The 17341-nt window shown below is 47.7% G+C and overlaps 45 non-coding genes across 45 annotated transcripts; all 45 read right to left on the reverse strand.

Annotated features, from left to right (window-relative positions):
• Positions 1-19: 19 nt before the first annotated feature.
• Positions 20-138, reverse strand: LOC140364076 (5S ribosomal RNA). The gene has a single exon (XR_011927515.1). It is a non-coding gene; the product is annotated as a 5S ribosomal RNA (ribosomal RNA).
• A 151-nt stretch (positions 139-289) lies between these two features.
• On the reverse strand, positions 290-408 carry LOC140364077 (5S ribosomal RNA). Its single transcript, XR_011927516.1, has one exon. It is a non-coding gene; the product is annotated as a 5S ribosomal RNA (ribosomal RNA).
• A 151-nt stretch (positions 409-559) lies between these two features.
• On the reverse strand, positions 560-678 carry LOC140364079 (5S ribosomal RNA). The gene has a single exon (XR_011927518.1). It is a non-coding gene; the product is annotated as a 5S ribosomal RNA (ribosomal RNA).
• Positions 679-838: 160 nt separating this feature from the next.
• Positions 839-957, reverse strand: LOC140364080 (5S ribosomal RNA). The gene has a single exon (XR_011927519.1). It is a non-coding gene; the product is annotated as a 5S ribosomal RNA (ribosomal RNA).
• A 151-nt stretch (positions 958-1108) lies between these two features.
• Positions 1109-1227, reverse strand: LOC140364081 (5S ribosomal RNA). Its single transcript, XR_011927520.1, has one exon. It is a non-coding gene; the product is annotated as a 5S ribosomal RNA (ribosomal RNA).
• Positions 1228-1387: 160 nt separating this feature from the next.
• LOC140364082 (5S ribosomal RNA) lies at positions 1388-1506 on the reverse strand. The gene has a single exon (XR_011927521.1). It is a non-coding gene; the product is annotated as a 5S ribosomal RNA (ribosomal RNA).
• Positions 1507-1658: 152 nt separating this feature from the next.
• Positions 1659-1777, reverse strand: LOC140364083 (5S ribosomal RNA). The gene has a single exon (XR_011927522.1). It is a non-coding gene; the product is annotated as a 5S ribosomal RNA (ribosomal RNA).
• Positions 1778-1929: 152 nt separating this feature from the next.
• Positions 1930-2048, reverse strand: LOC140364086 (5S ribosomal RNA). The gene has a single exon (XR_011927523.1). It is a non-coding gene; the product is annotated as a 5S ribosomal RNA (ribosomal RNA).
• Positions 2049-2208: 160 nt separating this feature from the next.
• LOC140364087 (5S ribosomal RNA) lies at positions 2209-2327 on the reverse strand. The gene has a single exon (XR_011927524.1). It is a non-coding gene; the product is annotated as a 5S ribosomal RNA (ribosomal RNA).
• A 151-nt stretch (positions 2328-2478) lies between these two features.
• On the reverse strand, positions 2479-2597 carry LOC140364088 (5S ribosomal RNA). Its single transcript, XR_011927525.1, has one exon. It is a non-coding gene; the product is annotated as a 5S ribosomal RNA (ribosomal RNA).
• A 151-nt stretch (positions 2598-2748) lies between these two features.
• On the reverse strand, positions 2749-2867 carry LOC140364089 (5S ribosomal RNA). The gene has a single exon (XR_011927526.1). It is a non-coding gene; the product is annotated as a 5S ribosomal RNA (ribosomal RNA).
• A 158-nt stretch (positions 2868-3025) lies between these two features.
• Positions 3026-3144, reverse strand: LOC140364090 (5S ribosomal RNA). The gene has a single exon (XR_011927527.1). It is a non-coding gene; the product is annotated as a 5S ribosomal RNA (ribosomal RNA).
• Positions 3145-3296: 152 nt separating this feature from the next.
• LOC140364092 (5S ribosomal RNA) lies at positions 3297-3415 on the reverse strand. The gene has a single exon (XR_011927529.1). It is a non-coding gene; the product is annotated as a 5S ribosomal RNA (ribosomal RNA).
• A 152-nt stretch (positions 3416-3567) lies between these two features.
• Positions 3568-3686, reverse strand: LOC140364093 (5S ribosomal RNA). Its single transcript, XR_011927530.1, has one exon. It is a non-coding gene; the product is annotated as a 5S ribosomal RNA (ribosomal RNA).
• Positions 3687-3843: 157 nt separating this feature from the next.
• LOC140364094 (5S ribosomal RNA) lies at positions 3844-3962 on the reverse strand. Its single transcript, XR_011927531.1, has one exon. It is a non-coding gene; the product is annotated as a 5S ribosomal RNA (ribosomal RNA).
• Positions 3963-4114: 152 nt separating this feature from the next.
• LOC140364095 (5S ribosomal RNA) lies at positions 4115-4233 on the reverse strand. Its single transcript, XR_011927532.1, has one exon. It is a non-coding gene; the product is annotated as a 5S ribosomal RNA (ribosomal RNA).
• A 161-nt stretch (positions 4234-4394) lies between these two features.
• LOC140364096 (5S ribosomal RNA) lies at positions 4395-4513 on the reverse strand. Its single transcript, XR_011927533.1, has one exon. It is a non-coding gene; the product is annotated as a 5S ribosomal RNA (ribosomal RNA).
• A 152-nt stretch (positions 4514-4665) lies between these two features.
• On the reverse strand, positions 4666-4784 carry LOC140364097 (5S ribosomal RNA). Its single transcript, XR_011927534.1, has one exon. It is a non-coding gene; the product is annotated as a 5S ribosomal RNA (ribosomal RNA).
• A 159-nt stretch (positions 4785-4943) lies between these two features.
• On the reverse strand, positions 4944-5062 carry LOC140364098 (5S ribosomal RNA). Its single transcript, XR_011927535.1, has one exon. It is a non-coding gene; the product is annotated as a 5S ribosomal RNA (ribosomal RNA).
• Positions 5063-5213: 151 nt separating this feature from the next.
• On the reverse strand, positions 5214-5332 carry LOC140364099 (5S ribosomal RNA). The gene has a single exon (XR_011927536.1). It is a non-coding gene; the product is annotated as a 5S ribosomal RNA (ribosomal RNA).
• Positions 5333-5492: 160 nt separating this feature from the next.
• On the reverse strand, positions 5493-5611 carry LOC140364100 (5S ribosomal RNA). Its single transcript, XR_011927537.1, has one exon. It is a non-coding gene; the product is annotated as a 5S ribosomal RNA (ribosomal RNA).
• Positions 5612-5763: 152 nt separating this feature from the next.
• LOC140364102 (5S ribosomal RNA) lies at positions 5764-5882 on the reverse strand. The gene has a single exon (XR_011927538.1). It is a non-coding gene; the product is annotated as a 5S ribosomal RNA (ribosomal RNA).
• Positions 5883-6042: 160 nt separating this feature from the next.
• LOC140364104 (5S ribosomal RNA) lies at positions 6043-6161 on the reverse strand. Its single transcript, XR_011927540.1, has one exon. It is a non-coding gene; the product is annotated as a 5S ribosomal RNA (ribosomal RNA).
• A 151-nt stretch (positions 6162-6312) lies between these two features.
• On the reverse strand, positions 6313-6431 carry LOC140364105 (5S ribosomal RNA). Its single transcript, XR_011927541.1, has one exon. It is a non-coding gene; the product is annotated as a 5S ribosomal RNA (ribosomal RNA).
• A 160-nt stretch (positions 6432-6591) lies between these two features.
• On the reverse strand, positions 6592-6710 carry LOC140364106 (5S ribosomal RNA). Its single transcript, XR_011927542.1, has one exon. It is a non-coding gene; the product is annotated as a 5S ribosomal RNA (ribosomal RNA).
• A 151-nt stretch (positions 6711-6861) lies between these two features.
• Positions 6862-6980, reverse strand: LOC140364107 (5S ribosomal RNA). Its single transcript, XR_011927543.1, has one exon. It is a non-coding gene; the product is annotated as a 5S ribosomal RNA (ribosomal RNA).
• Positions 6981-7132: 152 nt separating this feature from the next.
• LOC140364108 (5S ribosomal RNA) lies at positions 7133-7251 on the reverse strand. Its single transcript, XR_011927544.1, has one exon. It is a non-coding gene; the product is annotated as a 5S ribosomal RNA (ribosomal RNA).
• A 160-nt stretch (positions 7252-7411) lies between these two features.
• LOC140364109 (5S ribosomal RNA) lies at positions 7412-7530 on the reverse strand. The gene has a single exon (XR_011927545.1). It is a non-coding gene; the product is annotated as a 5S ribosomal RNA (ribosomal RNA).
• Positions 7531-7681: 151 nt separating this feature from the next.
• Positions 7682-7800, reverse strand: LOC140364110 (5S ribosomal RNA). The gene has a single exon (XR_011927546.1). It is a non-coding gene; the product is annotated as a 5S ribosomal RNA (ribosomal RNA).
• A 152-nt stretch (positions 7801-7952) lies between these two features.
• On the reverse strand, positions 7953-8071 carry LOC140364111 (5S ribosomal RNA). Its single transcript, XR_011927547.1, has one exon. It is a non-coding gene; the product is annotated as a 5S ribosomal RNA (ribosomal RNA).
• A 158-nt stretch (positions 8072-8229) lies between these two features.
• On the reverse strand, positions 8230-8348 carry LOC140364112 (5S ribosomal RNA). Its single transcript, XR_011927548.1, has one exon. It is a non-coding gene; the product is annotated as a 5S ribosomal RNA (ribosomal RNA).
• A 152-nt stretch (positions 8349-8500) lies between these two features.
• On the reverse strand, positions 8501-8619 carry LOC140364113 (5S ribosomal RNA). The gene has a single exon (XR_011927549.1). It is a non-coding gene; the product is annotated as a 5S ribosomal RNA (ribosomal RNA).
• Positions 8620-8779: 160 nt separating this feature from the next.
• Positions 8780-8898, reverse strand: LOC140364115 (5S ribosomal RNA). The gene has a single exon (XR_011927551.1). It is a non-coding gene; the product is annotated as a 5S ribosomal RNA (ribosomal RNA).
• Positions 8899-9050: 152 nt separating this feature from the next.
• Positions 9051-9169, reverse strand: LOC140364116 (5S ribosomal RNA). Its single transcript, XR_011927552.1, has one exon. It is a non-coding gene; the product is annotated as a 5S ribosomal RNA (ribosomal RNA).
• A 152-nt stretch (positions 9170-9321) lies between these two features.
• On the reverse strand, positions 9322-9440 carry LOC140364118 (5S ribosomal RNA). Its single transcript, XR_011927553.1, has one exon. It is a non-coding gene; the product is annotated as a 5S ribosomal RNA (ribosomal RNA).
• Positions 9441-9600: 160 nt separating this feature from the next.
• On the reverse strand, positions 9601-9719 carry LOC140364119 (5S ribosomal RNA). Its single transcript, XR_011927554.1, has one exon. It is a non-coding gene; the product is annotated as a 5S ribosomal RNA (ribosomal RNA).
• A 152-nt stretch (positions 9720-9871) lies between these two features.
• LOC140364120 (5S ribosomal RNA) lies at positions 9872-9990 on the reverse strand. Its single transcript, XR_011927555.1, has one exon. It is a non-coding gene; the product is annotated as a 5S ribosomal RNA (ribosomal RNA).
• Positions 9991-10142: 152 nt separating this feature from the next.
• On the reverse strand, positions 10143-10261 carry LOC140364121 (5S ribosomal RNA). Its single transcript, XR_011927556.1, has one exon. It is a non-coding gene; the product is annotated as a 5S ribosomal RNA (ribosomal RNA).
• Positions 10262-10419: 158 nt separating this feature from the next.
• LOC140364122 (5S ribosomal RNA) lies at positions 10420-10538 on the reverse strand. Its single transcript, XR_011927557.1, has one exon. It is a non-coding gene; the product is annotated as a 5S ribosomal RNA (ribosomal RNA).
• A 152-nt stretch (positions 10539-10690) lies between these two features.
• Positions 10691-10809, reverse strand: LOC140364123 (5S ribosomal RNA). The gene has a single exon (XR_011927558.1). It is a non-coding gene; the product is annotated as a 5S ribosomal RNA (ribosomal RNA).
• A 160-nt stretch (positions 10810-10969) lies between these two features.
• On the reverse strand, positions 10970-11088 carry LOC140364124 (5S ribosomal RNA). The gene has a single exon (XR_011927559.1). It is a non-coding gene; the product is annotated as a 5S ribosomal RNA (ribosomal RNA).
• Positions 11089-11240: 152 nt separating this feature from the next.
• LOC140364125 (5S ribosomal RNA) lies at positions 11241-11359 on the reverse strand. The gene has a single exon (XR_011927560.1). It is a non-coding gene; the product is annotated as a 5S ribosomal RNA (ribosomal RNA).
• Positions 11360-11519: 160 nt separating this feature from the next.
• LOC140364127 (5S ribosomal RNA) lies at positions 11520-11638 on the reverse strand. The gene has a single exon (XR_011927562.1). It is a non-coding gene; the product is annotated as a 5S ribosomal RNA (ribosomal RNA).
• Positions 11639-11790: 152 nt separating this feature from the next.
• LOC140364128 (5S ribosomal RNA) lies at positions 11791-11909 on the reverse strand. The gene has a single exon (XR_011927563.1). It is a non-coding gene; the product is annotated as a 5S ribosomal RNA (ribosomal RNA).
• A 160-nt stretch (positions 11910-12069) lies between these two features.
• Positions 12070-12188, reverse strand: LOC140364129 (5S ribosomal RNA). The gene has a single exon (XR_011927564.1). It is a non-coding gene; the product is annotated as a 5S ribosomal RNA (ribosomal RNA).
• Between the last annotated feature and the right edge of the window lie 5153 nt (positions 12189-17341).

Raw genomic sequence — 17341 nt, forward strand, 5'->3', positions numbered from 1 at the left:
AGGTGAAAAAGTGTGAAAATGCTCACAGCACCTGGTATTCCCAGGCGGTCTCCCATCCAAGTACTAACCAGGCCCAACCCTGCTTGGCTTCCGAGATCAGACGAGATCGGGCTGGTCCAGGGTGGTATGGCCGTGAGCGAAATGTTCCAGGTCAAAACGGCCTTTTTTATATCAAACACTGTCTTTTCGTGAAGAGTACCTTCACGCCACTTGCTCGGTCAAAATTGGGATATCTCAATGAAAAACTTCTTTTTTTTTTTTTTTTTTGACAGGTGAAAAAGTGTGAAAATGCTCACAGCACCTGGTATTCCCAGGCGGTCTCCCATCCAAGTACTAACCAGGCCCAACCCTGCTTGGCTTCCGAGATCAGACGAGATCGGGCTGGTCCAGGGTGGTATGGCCGTGAGCGAAATGTTCCAGGTCAAAACGGCCTTTTTTATATCAAACACTGTCTTTTCGTGAAGAGTACCTTCACGCCACTTGCTCGGTCAAAATTGGGATATCTCAATGAAAAACTTCTTTTTTTTTTTTTTTTTTGACAGGTGAAAAAGTGTGAAAATGCTCACAGCACCTGGTATTCCCAGGCGGTCTCCCATCCAAGTACTAACCAGGCCCAACCCTGCTTGGCTTCCGAGATCAGACGAGATCGGGCTGGTCCAGGGTGGTATGGCCGTGAGCGAAATGTTCCAGGTCAAAACTCGTATAAATGGCTTTTTTTGCATCAAACACTGTCTTTTCGTGAAGAGTACCTTCACGCCACTTGCTCGGTAAAAATTGGGATATCTCAATGAAAAACTTCTTTTTTTTTTTTTTTTTGACAGGTGAAAAAGTGTGAAAATGCTCACAGCACCTGGTATTCCCAGGCGGTCTCCCATCCAAGTACTAACCAGGCCCAACCCTGCTTGGCTTCCGAGATCAGACGAGATCGGGCTGGTCCAGGGTGGTATGGCCGTGAGCGAAATGTTCCAGGTCAAAACGGCCTTTTTTATATCAAACACTGTCTTTTCGTGAAGAGTACCTTCACGCCACTTGCTCGGTCAAAATTGGGATATCTCAATGAAAAACTTCTTTTTTTTTTTTTTTTTTGACAGGTGAAAAAGTGTGAAAATGCTCACAGCACCTGGTATTCCCAGGCGGTCTCCCATCCAAGTACTAACCAGGCCCAACCCTGCTTGGCTTCCGAGATCAGACGAGATCGGGCTGGTCCAGGGTGGTATGGCCGTGAGCGAAATGTTCCAGGTCAAAACTCGTATAAATGGCTTTTTTTGCATCAAACACTGTCTTTTCGTGAAGAGTACCTTCACGCCACTTGCTCGGTAAAAATTGGGATATCTCAATGAAAAACTTCTTTTTTTTTTTTTTTTTGACAGGTGAAAAAGTGTGAAAATGCTCACAGCACCTGGTATTCCCAGGCGGTCTCCCATCCAAGTACTAACCAGGCCCAACCCTGCTTGGCTTCCGAGATCAGACGAGATCGGGCTGGTCCAGGGTGGTATGGCCGTGAGCGAAATGTTCCAGGTCAAAACGGCCTTTTTTATATCAAACACTGTCTTTTCGTGAAGAGTACCTTCACGCCACTTGCTCGGTCAAAATTGGGATATCTCAATGAAAAACTTCTTTTTTTTTTTTTTTTTTTGACAGGTGAAAAAGTGTGAAAATGCTCACAGCACCTGGTATTCCCAGGCGGTCTCCCATCCAAGTACTAACCAGGCCCAACCCTGCTTGGCTTCCGAGATCAGACGAGATCGGGCTGGTCCAGGGTGGTATGGCCGTGAGCGAAATGTTCCAGGTCAAAACGGCCTTTTTTATATCAAACACTGTCTTTTCGTGAAGAGTACCTTCACGCCACTTGCTCGGTCAAAATTGGGATATCTCAATGAAAAACTTCTTTTTTTTTTTTTTTTTTTGACAGGTGAAAAAGTGTGAAAATGCTCACAGCACCTGGTATTCCCAGGCGGTCTCCCATCCAAGTACTAACCAGGCCCAACCCTGCTTGGCTTCCGAGATCAGACGAGATCGGGCTGGTCCAGGGTGGTATGGCCGTGAGCGAAATGTTCCAGGTCAAAACTCGTATAAATGGCTTTTTTTGCATCAAACACTGTCTTTTCGTGAAGAGTACCTTCACGCCACTTGCTCGGTAAAAATTGGGATATCTCAATGAAAAACTTCTTTTTTTTTTTTTTTTTGACAGGTGAAAAAGTGTGAAAATGCTCACAGCACCTGGTATTCCCAGGCGGTCTCCCATCCAAGTACTAACCAGGCCCAACCCTGCTTGGCTTCCGAGATCAGACGAGATCGGGCTGGTCCAGGGTGGTATGGCCGTGAGCGAAATGTTCCAGGTCAAAACGGCCTTTTTTATATCAAACACTGTCTTTTCGTGAAGAGTACCTTCACGCCACTTGCTCGGTCAAAATTGGGATATCTCAATGAAAAACTTCTTTTTTTTTTTTTTTTTTGACAGGTGAAAAAGTGTGAAAATGCTCACAGCACCTGGTATTCCCAGGCGGTCTCCCATCCAAGTACTAACCAGGCCCAACCCTGCTTGGCTTCCGAGATCAGACGAGATCGGGCTGGTCCAGGGTGGTATGGCCGTGAGCGAAATGTTCCAGGTCAAAACGGCCTTTTTTATATCAAACACTGTCTTTTCGTGAAGAGTACCTTCACGCCACTTGCTCGGTCAAAATTGGGATATCTCAATGAAAAACTTCTTTTTTTTTTTTTTTTTTGACAGGTGAAAAAGTGTGAAAATGCTCACAGCACCTGGTATTCCCAGGCGGTCTCCCATCCAAGTACTAACCAGGCCCAACCCTGCTTGGCTTCCGAGATCAGACGAGATCGGGCTGGTCCAGGGTGGTATGGCCGTGAGCGAAATGTTCCAGGTCAAAACGGCCTTTTTTATATCAAACACTGTCTTTTCGTGAAGAGTACCTTCACGCCACTTGCTCGGTCAAAATTGGGATATCTCAATGAAAAACTTCTTTTTTTTTTTTTTTTTTTTTTTTTGACAGGTGAAAAAGTGTGAAAATGCTCACAGCACCTGGTATTCCCAGGCGGTCTCCCATCCAAGTACTAACCAGGCCCAACCCTGCTTGGCTTCCGAGATCAGACGAGATCGGGCTGGTCCAGGGTGGTATGGCCGTGAGCGAAATGTTCCAGGTCAAAACGGCCTTTTTTATATCAAACACTGTCTTTTCGTGAAGAGTACCTTCACGCCACTTGCTCGGTCAAAATTGGGATATCTCAATGAAAAACTTCTTTTTTTTTTTTTTTTTTTGACAGGTGAAAAAGTGTGAAAATGCTCACAGCACCTGGTATTCCCAGGCGGTCTCCCATCCAAGTACTAACCAGGCCCAACCCTGCTTGGCTTCCGAGATCAGACGAGATCGGGCTGGTCCAGGGTGGTATGGCCGTGAGCGAAATGTTCCAGGTCAAAACGGCCTTTTTTATATCAAACACTGTCTTTTCGTGAAGAGTACCTTCACGCCACTTGCTCGGTCAAAATTGGGATATCTCAATGAAAAACTTCTTTTTTTTTTTTTTTTTTTGACAGGTGAAAAAGTGTGAAAATGCTCACAGCACCTGGTATTCCCAGGCGGTCTCCCATCCAAGTACTAACCAGGCCCAACCCTGCTTGGCTTCCGAGATCAGACGAGATCGGGCTGGTCCAGGGTGGTATGGCCGTGAGCGAAATGTTCCAGGTCAAAACGGCCTTTTTTATATCAAACACTGTCTTTTCGTGAAGAGTACCTTCACGCCACTTGCTCGGTCAAAATTGGGATATCTCAATGAAAAACTTCTTTTTTTTTTTTTTTTTTTTTTTTGACAGGTGAAAAAGTGTGAAAATGCTCACAGCACCTGGTATTCCCAGGCGGTCTCCCATCCAAGTACTAACCAGGCCCAACCCTGCTTGGCTTCCGAGATCAGACGAGATCGGGCTGGTCCAGGGTGGTATGGCCGTGAGCGAAATGTTCCAGGTCAAAACGGCCTTTTTTATATCAAACACTGTCTTTTCGTGAAGAGTACCTTCACGCCACTTGCTCGGTCAAAATTGGGATATCTCAATGAAAAACTTCTTTTTTTTTTTTTTTTTTTGACAGGTGAAAAAGTGTGAAAATGCTCACAGCACCTGGTATTCCCAGGCGGTCTCCCATCCAAGTACTAACCAGGCCCAACCCTGCTTGGCTTCCGAGATCAGACGAGATCGGGCTGGTCCAGGGTGGTATGGCCGTGAGCGAAATGTTCCAGGTCAAAACTCGTATAAATGGCTTTTTTTGCATCAAACACTGTCTTTTCGTGAAGAGTACCTTCACGCCACTTGCTCGGTAAAAATTGGGATATCTCAATGAAAAACTTCTTTTTTTTTTTTTTTTTTGACAGGTGAAAAAGTGTGAAAATGCTCACAGCACCTGGTATTCCCAGGCGGTCTCCCATCCAAGTACTAACCAGGCCCAACCCTGCTTGGCTTCCGAGATCAGACGAGATCGGGCTGGTCCAGGGTGGTATGGCCGTGAGCGAAATGTTCCAGGTCAAAACGGCCTTTTTTATATCAAACACTGTCTTTTCGTGAAGAGTACCTTCACGCCACTTGCTCGGTCAAAATTGGGATATCTCAATGAAAAACTTCTTTTTTTTTTTTTTTTTTTGACAGGTGAAAAAGTGTGAAAATGCTCACAGCACCTGGTATTCCCAGGCGGTCTCCCATCCAAGTACTAACCAGGCCCAACCCTGCTTGGCTTCCGAGATCAGACGAGATCGGGCTGGTCCAGGGTGGTATGGCCGTGAGCGAAATGTTCCAGGTCAAAACTCGTATAAATGGCTTTTTTTGCATCAAACACTGTCTTTTCGTGAAGAGTACCTTCACGCCACTTGCTCGGTAAAAATTGGGATATCTCAATGAAAAACTTCTTTTTTTTTTTTTTTTGACAGGTGAAAAAGTGTGAAAATGCTCACAGCACCTGGTATTCCCAGGCGGTCTCCCATCCAAGTACTAACCAGGCCCAACCCTGCTTGGCTTCCGAGATCAGACGAGATCGGGCTGGTCCAGGGTGGTATGGCCGTGAGCGAAATGTTCCAGGTCAAAACGGCCTTTTTTATATCAAACACTGTCTTTTCGTGAAGAGTACCTTCACGCCACTTGCTCGGTCAAAATTGGGATATCTCAATGAAAAACTTCTTTTTTTTTTTTTTTTTTGACAGGTGAAAAAGTGTGAAAATGCTCACAGCACCTGGTATTCCCAGGCGGTCTCCCATCCAAGTACTAACCAGGCCCAACCCTGCTTGGCTTCCGAGATCAGACGAGATCGGGCTGGTCCAGGGTGGTATGGCCGTGAGCGAAATGTTCCAGGTCAAAACTCGTATAAATGGCTTTTTTTGCATCAAACACTGTCTTTTCGTGAAGAGTACCTTCACGCCACTTGCTCGGTAAAAATTGGGATATCTCAATGAAAAACTTCTTTTTTTTTTTTTTTTTGACAGGTGAAAAAGTGTGAAAATGCTCACAGCACCTGGTATTCCCAGGCGGTCTCCCATCCAAGTACTAACCAGGCCCAACCCTGCTTGGCTTCCGAGATCAGACGAGATCGGGCTGGTCCAGGGTGGTATGGCCGTGAGCGAAATGTTCCAGGTCAAAACGGCCTTTTTTATATCAAACACTGTCTTTTCGTGAAGAGTACCTTCACGCCACTTGCTCGGTCAAAATTGGGATATCTCAATGAAAAACTTCTTTTTTTTTTTTTTTTTTTGACAGGTGAAAAAGTGTGAAAATGCTCACAGCACCTGGTATTCCCAGGCGGTCTCCCATCCAAGTACTAACCAGGCCCAACCCTGCTTGGCTTCCGAGATCAGACGAGATCGGGCTGGTCCAGGGTGGTATGGCCGTGAGCGAAATGTTCCAGGTCAAAACTCGTATAAATGGCTTTTTTTGCATCAAACACTGTCTTTTCGTGAAGAGTACCTTCACGCCACTTGCTCGGTAAAAATTGGGATATCTCAATGAAAAACTTCTTTTTTTTTTTTTTTTTGACAGGTGAAAAAGTGTGAAAATGCTCACAGCACCTGGTATTCCCAGGCGGTCTCCCATCCAAGTACTAACCAGGCCCAACCCTGCTTGGCTTCCGAGATCAGACGAGATCGGGCTGGTCCAGGGTGGTATGGCCGTGAGCGAAATGTTCCAGGTCAAAACGGCCTTTTTTATATCAAACACTGTCTTTTCGTGAAGAGTACCTTCACGCCACTTGCTCGGTCAAAATTGGGATATCTCAATGAAAAACTTCTTTTTTTTTTTTTTTTTTGACAGGTGAAAAAGTGTGAAAATGCTCACAGCACCTGGTATTCCCAGGCGGTCTCCCATCCAAGTACTAACCAGGCCCAACCCTGCTTGGCTTCCGAGATCAGACGAGATCGGGCTGGTCCAGGGTGGTATGGCCGTGAGCGAAATGTTCCAGGTCAAAACTCGTATAAATGGCTTTTTTTGCATCAAACACTGTCTTTTCGTGAAGAGTACCTTCACGCCACTTGCTCGGTAAAAATTGGGATATCTCAATGAAAAACTTCTTTTTTTTTTTTTTTTTGACAGGTGAAAAAGTGTGAAAATGCTCACAGCACCTGGTATTCCCAGGCGGTCTCCCATCCAAGTACTAACCAGGCCCAACCCTGCTTGGCTTCCGAGATCAGACGAGATCGGGCTGGTCCAGGGTGGTATGGCCGTGAGCGAAATGTTCCAGGTCAAAACGGCCTTTTTTATATCAAACACTGTCTTTTCGTGAAGAGTACCTTCACGCCACTTGCTCGGTCAAAATTGGGATATCTCAATGAAAAACTTCTTTTTTTTTTTTTTTTTTGACAGGTGAAAAAGTGTGAAAATGCTCACAGCACCTGGTATTCCCAGGCGGTCTCCCATCCAAGTACTAACCAGGCCCAACCCTGCTTGGCTTCCGAGATCAGACGAGATCGGGCTGGTCCAGGGTGGTATGGCCGTGAGCGAAATGTTCCAGGTCAAAACGGCCTTTTTTATATCAAACACTGTCTTTTCGTGAAGAGTACCTTCACGCCACTTGCTCGGTCAAAATTGGGATATCTCAATGAAAAACTTCTTTTTTTTTTTTTTTTTTTGACAGGTGAAAAAGTGTGAAAATGCTCACAGCACCTGGTATTCCCAGGCGGTCTCCCATCCAAGTACTAACCAGGCCCAACCCTGCTTGGCTTCCGAGATCAGACGAGATCGGGCTGGTCCAGGGTGGTATGGCCGTGAGCGAAATGTTCCAGGTCAAAACTCGTATAAATGGCTTTTTTTGCATCAAACACTGTCTTTTCGTGAAGAGTACCTTCACGCCACTTGCTCGGTAAAAATTGGGATATCTCAATGAAAAACTTCTTTTTTTTTTTTTTTTTGACAGGTGAAAAAGTGTGAAAATGCTCACAGCACCTGGTATTCCCAGGCGGTCTCCCATCCAAGTACTAACCAGGCCCAACCCTGCTTGGCTTCCGAGATCAGACGAGATCGGGCTGGTCCAGGGTGGTATGGCCGTGAGCGAAATGTTCCAGGTCAAAACGGCCTTTTTTATATCAAACACTGTCTTTTCGTGAAGAGTACCTTCACGCCACTTGCTCGGTCAAAATTGGGATATCTCAATGAAAAACTTCTTTTTTTTTTTTTTTTTTGACAGGTGAAAAAGTGTGAAAATGCTCACAGCACCTGGTATTCCCAGGCGGTCTCCCATCCAAGTACTAACCAGGCCCAACCCTGCTTGGCTTCCGAGATCAGACGAGATCGGGCTGGTCCAGGGTGGTATGGCCGTGAGCGAAATGTTCCAGGTCAAAACGGCCTTTTTTATATCAAACACTGTCTTTTCGTGAAGAGTACCTTCACGCCACTTGCTCGGTCAAAATTGGGATATCTCAATGAAAAACTTCTTTTTTTTTTTTTTTTTTTGACAGGTGAAAAAGTGTGAAAATGCTCACAGCACCTGGTATTCCCAGGCGGTCTCCCATCCAAGTACTAACCAGGCCCAACCCTGCTTGGCTTCCGAGATCAGACGAGATCGGGCTGGTCCAGGGTGGTATGGCCGTGAGCGAAATGTTCCAGGTCAAAACGGCCTTTTTTATATCAAACACTGTCTTTTCGTGAAGAGTACCTTCACGCCACTTGCTCGGTCAAAATTGGGATATCTCAATGAAAAACTTCTTTTTTTTTTTTTTTTTTTTTTTTTGACAGGTGAAAAAGTGTGAAAATGCTCACAGCACCTGGTATTCCCAGGCGGTCTCCCATCCAAGTACTAACCAGGCCCAACCCTGCTTGGCTTCCGAGATCAGACGAGATCGGGCTGGTCCAGGGTGGTATGGCCGTGAGCGAAATGTTCCAGGTCAAAACGGCCTTTTTTATATCAAACACTGTCTTTTCGTGAAGAGTACCTTCACGCCACTTGCTCGGTCAAAATTGGGATATCTCAATGAAAAACTTCTTTTTTTTTTTTTTTTTTTGACAGGTGAAAAAGTGTGAAAATGCTCACAGCACCTGGTATTCCCAGGCGGTCTCCCATCCAAGTACTAACCAGGCCCAACCCTGCTTGGCTTCCGAGATCAGACGAGATCGGGCTGGTCCAGGGTGGTATGGCCGTGAGCGAAATGTTCCAGGTCAAAACTCGTATAAATGGCTTTTTTTGCATCAAACACTGTCTTTTCGTGAAGAGTACCTTCACGCCACTTGCTCGGTAAAAATTGGGATATCTCAATGAAAAACTTCTTTTTTTTTTTTTTTTTGACAGGTGAAAAAGTGTGAAAATGCTCACAGCACCTGGTATTCCCAGGCGGTCTCCCATCCAAGTACTAACCAGGCCCAACCCTGCTTGGCTTCCGAGATCAGACGAGATCGGGCTGGTCCAGGGTGGTATGGCCGTGAGCGAAATGTTCCAGGTCAAAACGGCCTTTTTTATATCAAACACTGTCTTTTCGTGAAGAGTACCTTCACGCCACTTGCTCGGTCAAAATTGGGATATCTCAATGAAAAACTTCTTTTTTTTTTTTTTTTTTTGACAGGTGAAAAAGTGTGAAAATGCTCACAGCACCTGGTATTCCCAGGCGGTCTCCCATCCAAGTACTAACCAGGCCCAACCCTGCTTGGCTTCCGAGATCAGACGAGATCGGGCTGGTCCAGGGTGGTATGGCCGTGAGCGAAATGTTCCAGGTCAAAACGGCCTTTTTTATATCAAACACTGTCTTTTCGTGAAGAGTACCTTCACGCCACTTGCTCGGTCAAAATTGGGATATCTCAATGAAAAACTTCTTTTTTTTTTTTTTTTTTTGACAGGTGAAAAAGTGTGAAAATGCTCACAGCACCTGGTATTCCCAGGCGGTCTCCCATCCAAGTACTAACCAGGCCCAACCCTGCTTGGCTTCCGAGATCAGACGAGATCGGGCTGGTCCAGGGTGGTATGGCCGTGAGCGAAATGTTCCAGGTCAAAACTCGTATAAATGGCTTTTTTTGCATCAAACACTGTCTTTTCGTGAAGAGTACCTTCACGCCACTTGCTCGGTAAAAATTGGGATATCTCAATGAAAAACTTCTTTTTTTTTTTTTTTTTGACAGGTGAAAAAGTGTGAAAATGCTCACAGCACCTGGTATTCCCAGGCGGTCTCCCATCCAAGTACTAACCAGGCCCAACCCTGCTTGGCTTCCGAGATCAGACGAGATCGGGCTGGTCCAGGGTGGTATGGCCGTGAGCGAAATGTTCCAGGTCAAAACGGCCTTTTTTATATCAAACACTGTCTTTTCGTGAAGAGTACCTTCACGCCACTTGCTCGGTCAAAATTGGGATATCTCAATGAAAAACTTCTTTTTTTTTTTTTTTTTTTGACAGGTGAAAAAGTGTGAAAATGCTCACAGCACCTGGTATTCCCAGGCGGTCTCCCATCCAAGTACTAACCAGGCCCAACCCTGCTTGGCTTCCGAGATCAGACGAGATCGGGCTGGTCCAGGGTGGTATGGCCGTGAGCGAAATGTTCCAGGTCAAAACGGCCTTTTTTATATCAAACACTGTCTTTTCGTGAAGAGTACCTTCACGCCACTTGCTCGGTCAAAATTGGGATATCTCAATGAAAAACTTCTTTTTTTTTTTTTTTTTTTGACAGGTGAAAAAGTGTGAAAATGCTCACAGCACCTGGTATTCCCAGGCGGTCTCCCATCCAAGTACTAACCAGGCCCAACCCTGCTTGGCTTCCGAGATCAGACGAGATCGGGCTGGTCCAGGGTGGTATGGCCGTGAGCGAAATGTTCCAGGTCAAAACGGCCTTTTTTATATCAAACACTGTCTTTTCGTGAAGAGTACCTTCACGCCACTTGCTCGGTCAAAATTGGGATATCTCAATGAAAAACTTCTTTTTTTTTTTTTTTTTTTTTTTTTGACAGGTGAAAAAGTGTGAAAATGCTCACAGCACCTGGTATTCCCAGGCGGTCTCCCATCCAAGTACTAACCAGGCCCAACCCTGCTTGGCTTCCGAGATCAGACGAGATCGGGCTGGTCCAGGGTGGTATGGCCGTGAGCGAAATGTTCCAGGTCAAAACGGCCTTTTTTATATCAAACACTGTCTTTTCGTGAAGAGTACCTTCACGCCACTTGCTCGGTCAAAATTGGGATATCTCAATGAAAAACTTCTTTTTTTTTTTTTTTTTTTGACAGGTGAAAAAGTGTGAAAATGCTCACAGCACCTGGTATTCCCAGGCGGTCTCCCATCCAAGTACTAACCAGGCCCAACCCTGCTTGGCTTCCGAGATCAGACGAGATCGGGCTGGTCCAGGGTGGTATGGCCGTGAGCGAAATGTTCCAGGTCAAAACTCGTATAAATGGCTTTTTTTGCATCAAACACTGTCTTTTCGTGAAGAGTACCTTCACGCCACTTGCTCGGTAAAAATTGGGATATCTCAATGAAAAACTTCTTTTTTTTTTTTTTTTTGACAGGTGAAAAAGTGTGAAAATGCTCACAGCACCTGGTATTCCCAGGCGGTCTCCCATCCAAGTACTAACCAGGCCCAACCCTGCTTGGCTTCCGAGATCAGACGAGATCGGGCTGGTCCAGGGTGGTATGGCCGTGAGCGAAATGTTCCAGGTCAAAACGGCCTTTTTTATATCAAACACTGTCTTTTCGTGAAGAGTACCTTCACGCCACTTGCTCGGTCAAAATTGGGATATCTCAATGAAAAACTTCTTTTTTTTTTTTTTTTTTTGACAGGTGAAAAAGTGTGAAAATGCTCACAGCACCTGGTATTCCCAGGCGGTCTCCCATCCAAGTACTAACCAGGCCCAACCCTGCTTGGCTTCCGAGATCAGACGAGATCGGGCTGGTCCAGGGTGGTATGGCCGTGAGCGAAATGTTCCAGGTCAAAACTCGTATAAATGGCTTTTTTTGCATCAAACACTGTCTTTTCGTGAAGAGTACCTTCACGCCACTTGCTCGGTAAAAATTGGGATATCTCAATGAAAAACTTCTTTTTTTTTTTTTTTTTGACAGGTGAAAAAGTGTGAAAATGCTCACAGCACCTGGTATTCCCAGGCGGTCTCCCATCCAAGTACTAACCAGGCCCAACCCTGCTTGGCTTCCGAGATCAGACGAGATCGGGCTGGTCCAGGGTGGTATGGCCGTGAGCGAAATGTTCCAGGTCAAAACGGCCTTTTTTATATCAAACACTGTCTTTTCGTGAAGAGTACCTTCACGCCACTTGCTCGGTCAAAATTGGGATATCTCAATGAAAAACTTCTTTTTTTTTTTTTTTTTTTGACAGGTGAAAAAGTGTGAAAATGCTCACAGCACCTGGTATTCCCAGGCGGTCTCCCATCCAAGTACTAACCAGGCCCAACCCTGCTTGGCTTCCGAGATCAGACGAGATCGGGCTGGTCCAGGGTGGTATGGCCGTGAGCGAAATGTTCCAGGTCAAAACTCGTATAAATGGCTTTTTTTGCATCAAACACTGTCTTTTCGTGAAGAGTACCTTCACGCCACTTGCTCGGTAAAAATTGGGATATCTCAATGAAAAACTTCTTTTTTTTTTTTTTTTTGACAGGTGAAAAAGTGTGAAAATGCTCACAGCACCTGGTATTCCCAGGCGGTCTCCCATCCAAGTACTAACCAGGCCCAACCCTGCTTGGCTTCCGAGATCAGACGAGATCGGGCTGGTCCAGGGTGGTATGGCCGTGAGCGAAATGTTCCAGGTCAAAACTCGTATAAATGGCTTTTTTTGCATCAAACACTGTCTTTTCGTGAAGAGTACCTTCACGCCACTTGCTCGGTAAAAATTGGGATATCTCAATGAAAAACTTCTTTTTTTTTTTTTTTTTTTTTTTTTGACAGGTGAAAAAGTGTGAAAATGCTCACAGCACCTGGTATTCCCAGGCGGTCTCCCATCCAAGTACTAACCAGGCCCAACCCTGCTTGGCTTCCGAGATCAGACGAGATCGGGCTGGTCTTTTTTTTTTTTTTTTTATCTTTTATTATCAAAAACATCTTAAAACAAGTATTTACATATATTTACATGAATGTACAGACATACATGACACACAAGGGCAAGGGAATGGGATACACAAGGGCAAGGGGAGACGAGACAAAAAATTACAGAAAATCAAACACACAATCATTCTCCAAACATTCTTCAGTGATGGGGGGTGATGCCGTGGTTGGGGGGGGTGATGCCGGGGTCAGAAGAGGATGTCCAGGTTTCCAGAGGGTGTGAGGTGGATCAGGGTGTTGTGGGGGACGAGGTGGGTGATGAACCGGTGCTCTGCTGCCATGTGGAGGTGTCGGAGGTGTGCGGCCAAGAGTCCTTTGAAGATGGGCCAGGGTGCTGCTGTTTTATTGTCACGGAGATGGATGTTCCTGTTGAGATATAATGTGTACCGGGCTATGGAGAGGGTTAGTCGGGCGAGATGGGTGTTGGCTCCAGAGCGACTCTGTCCGGGACCAAAGAGGAGGAGCCAGGGCTCCTGGTCGTCCCCTCCTAGGGCCGCCGGCGGTGGGAGCCTCCAGGACAGCCTCCGAGCGAGCAGGTCCTGCAGTCGGGACCAGAACGGGCGGACGGCCGGGCAGGTGTACAGCATGTGCTCCAGGGTCTCGGGGGGTCCGTGGCACACGGGGCAGTCCGCAGCGTAGCTGTCGGGAAGAAATGCGTGCAGTGCTGCGGATGTAAAGACGATCCTGTGTCTAAATCTGAAGTCAAAATGACCTACGTTATGTGGGGTGTACCAATTAAAGATGTTGGCCCAGATGGTTGCGATGGTGCGTGCGGGGAATGTTAATGACCATTTGTGTTCCGAGGCGGGACGCCCGAGCACTCCCGGCAACAACAACTGATACAGGATGCGGGTGGGTAGGTCTGTGAAAATCCTAAACCTCCCCGTGCTAACAAATACATTAAAATTCAACTTACCTGTCGTGCTCCCCATTTGGCCCAAAGTGCTTCCCCAATGCCTGACCAGATTCCTGTTAAAAATACTTACCATACCACTAATATACTTTCTCCTAAACACTTTACCTGCTAACCTAAAACACTTCCCTATATAATCTACACTAAAATTACCTTTCACGTCAAATACCTTACCTACATATTCCAGCCCAGCCTCCTCCATCGCCCCACTGATCATGCACTCGCGCTTCCCGGGGGGAGCGGAGAGCAAGTCAGGGTTATGACGGAGGGGCATGTGCGCGAGACCCTCACCGCTGTCTGGAACCGCCACAGTCAGGGGCCTGAAAGTCCTCCACGCCTCCAAGAGTTCCCTCTCGAAGGGGGGGAGGCCCTCCAGGACCGAAACAGGGGGCAACAAACACAAATTATAAACACCAAACTTACCTAGACTATTAACAAACTCACCTATATAATCCTTCCATGGAGCATCTACCTCAACGTCTAGAAATTTCCGAATTGTTTTCAGCCTGAAGGCCTTCTTCCTTAACTCTAAATCTGCTAACTTTAAACCTCCCTGATCGTACTCACCTATCATAACCTTATGTGCAATAAAGCCCCTCTCACGATTCCACAAAAAGTGGTTTATCACTAACCTTAATTTGTTAGCATAGACCCCCGGCAGGCCGTACACGGAGAGTGCATGGTTCAACATGGACATGCACAAAGAATTTACAACTAAGACTTTACCTTTTAATGTCAGATTACGACGTCTCCAAAAATTCAAGCGCGCTGTAATTTTCTCGCACAAAGGCGACCAAAGTGCAGTACGACACGCCTCCTCGTCTCTGCCCAGGGGGACGCCGAGGACCTTGTAGGAGTCCCCCGCCTCCCGGAGCTGGACAGGGAGAGGAACAGGCGTGACGCTGCCGCAAAATTTAACCGTGGTTTTATCGAAATTGATTTTGGCCCCTGAAGCGAGGCCGTAAACATTGAGCACGTGGAGAGAGGCGTTCAGGCTCTCCACGTCTCGGAGGATCAGATTCGTGTCATCTGCGTACTGAAAAATTTTGACTTCCCTACCCGCAGGGGTGGTCAGTCCCCTCACCGCCGCGTCCGCCCTCAACATGGCCGCCAAAGGCTCAGCGGCGATGCTGTAGAGGAGCGACGAGAGGGGACAGCCCTGCCTGACTGATCTTTTTAAGGGGAAAGAGTCAGTTAGAAACCCGTTGACTTTGACCTTACTGACCGCAAAGGAATAGATGAGCTGTAGCCAATTAACAAACCGTTCGCCGAAACCTAACTTACCTAATACAGTCCAGAGGAACGAATGCTCAACTCTGTCGAACGCCTTGTTAAAGTCTACACTAACGTGAATACCACCGGTCGCGTGCATCTGCCGAAGGAGATATCTCAGAGACAAAACTGTGTCTGAGATGTCCCTCCCGGGGACGCTGTAGGCCTGCGAGGGGTGTATGACGGATCCAATCACACGCTTTAACCTACCTGCTAATACCTTTGCTAAAATTTTATAGTCTACGTTCAAAAGGCTAATGGGCCTGTAGTTGGCGAGGCTGCTCCTGTCGCCCTTCTTAAAAAGCAGAGTGACGACACTCATCGCAAAACCATCGCCAACTCTACTCTCACTCTCAAAATCCTGATATAATAGGAGTAGGATCGGAGCTAACCTGGAAGCGAAACGCTTGAAAAACTCACAGGTTAGTCCGTCCTCTCCGGGGCTTTTCCCTGTATTTAAACTCTTGACTGCAGCCTCTATCTCCATGAGAGACAGAGGCGCGTCGCACAGCTCCCTATCCTCCCTGCTCAGTGTGCGCTCCAGAGCACCTACAGCCTGGTCTAAAGCCTGCTCTGCCACTCCGTCTGAACTAAAAAGCCTACTATAGAAATCCTGCGCTGTCTCTAAAACCTCACTTACCTCGGAAACAATCTTACCTGTCTTATCTATCAACTTATCTATGTGCATCTTTCCCTGTGTAACCTTCTCACAGCCGAAGAAGAACGCTGTCGAGCGTTCTCCTTCGACTGTGTGTCTGGCTTTTGCCCTCAAAATTGCACCCTGACACCTACTTACCTCCAGCTGCTCCAGCTCCGCGCGCACCACCAGGTACTCTGGATCCACAGGGCCAGTGGTGGAAGCTGCGCCCTGGTCCAGGACCTGCAGGCGCTGGCGGAGAGCGGTCTCCCTCCTGGTCGACAGCCACGCCTTGTGTTTGCTGTAATTGACACAGAGCTTTTTAATGCGTGTTTTTGCCGTCGGCCACCAATCGACCACGCTGTCGATCAGCTCCAGCTCCATGTCAAATACATCAAACAAAAAGTCCATTTTCCTACAAAAAGTTTCATCACCGAGGATGGAGCTGTTTAGGACCCACAGTCCTCCATTCCTCGGTGATGAAACTAACCCAAAATAAATATCTAAAGTGGAGTGATCACTCAAGCCTGACCACTTGTAGGAAGCACCACTGACTCTCTGTGCCAGGTCTGAGGAGGCAAAACAGAGGTCAATGCGGGACTGCTTCAGGACGCCCTGGACGACCTGCCGCCTGGAGAAATCCTTCAGGAAGGGGTGGAGGAACCGCCACACCTCCGTCAGGTTCCTGCTGGCGGCTTCTTCCAACAGGGCTGTCCTGGCAGTGCTGTTTTTAAAAGAGTTGTTAATGCCGATGTCTGTCTTGCAAAGTGTTGTATTAAAGTCACCGATTATGATTGTATTGTCGTTCGCAAAGCGAAATATTTTTTTGAAGAATTGCCTCCTCAGACCATCATCGTTCGGGGCGTAGATGTTAATTAGTCTGAACTTCACTGTGTCCGTGAAGTCCAGGACCAGGAAGGAGCCCTCTGGGTCGGCGTGTACCAGGGTGGGTTGGCCTAAGACACCAGGCCTCACCACCGTGGCCACACCGCGCGAGCACGCCGTGCCCAGGGCCCAAAATACAGAGCCCACTCCCATGCTCCGCACTTGTTGCGCGTGGCTGACATCCCAGTGCGTTTCTTGGATGCAGAGCACGTCCCACTTGGAAAAGTGTAACGCGCTCTGCATCCGCACTGGGCTCCGCAGGCCGCCTGCGTTCCAAGAGGACAAGGAGAACGCCATTAAGAGGAGACCTTGGAGGATGTAACCCATCTTTTATTTAGACTTCTTTTTGGCGCCCGTCGCATCCGACTGCCACACTCTTTTTCTGACTTCACGGGTGGAGAAATCCATGAAGTCATCATTAAAAACAGTCTCGAGCTCACCTCGTGGGGCAGAGCTGCGTGTGGAGGATGGTGGGTTGATGGAGCTTTCTGCTGGCGCTTTTGAAGTGGTTGGAACGGAGGAGGCAGAGCCGCTCTCAGCAGCAGCGCCCTCTCCGTCTCCTGCCACCTGCTTCCTGCGTCTTGCCCCTTTCTTATCCTTCTTCTCCACCTGTCCCCTCTTACCACCGTCCGACTGGAGCTTGGGATCATCACCCAGCCCTGTGGTGATGTCCCCCCCTTTGGAGGTAAGATGCGGGGCCTGTCCCGCACCCATCCTCCTCCCGGGTTCAGCCTCTTCCTCCACGGGCTTAGGAGTTGGACCCTCACGAGTCCCCTCCCTCTGGTCAGGAGGAGCAGTTTGTCCTGCTCCCACCTTCCCAGACGCCAGCGCTGAGCCGAGCACCATCTCCAGTGCGACGGACGCCTCCTCGTCTGAGGAGTCAGAGGAGCAAGAGGAGCCAGACACCTCTGGCTCCCCTGACTCCTCCACAGCCTCCTCCTCCAAAAACTCCTCTACTTCGGAGAGAGCAGTTGCGGGCACGTTCTGGGCCACGTCACTGCTCTCTCCTCCAATGGCGTCCTCCCTGTCCTCCCCTCTGTCCTCCCCTCTGTCCTCCTCTCTGTCACCCGCACCACACGGACATAAGTGGCGGAACATGCGGCACTCTCTGCACTTCGGGGCCCGCTGCGCGACGCACT

The sequence above is a fragment of the Eucyclogobius newberryi genome, unplaced genomic scaffold (genome assembly GCF_026437365.1).
Source record: "Eucyclogobius newberryi isolate DKJ021-1_F unplaced genomic scaffold, fEucNew1.0.hap1 SCAF_179, whole genome shotgun sequence".
Classification (NCBI taxonomy): domain Eukaryota; kingdom Metazoa; phylum Chordata; class Actinopteri; order Gobiiformes; family Gobiidae; genus Eucyclogobius; species Eucyclogobius newberryi.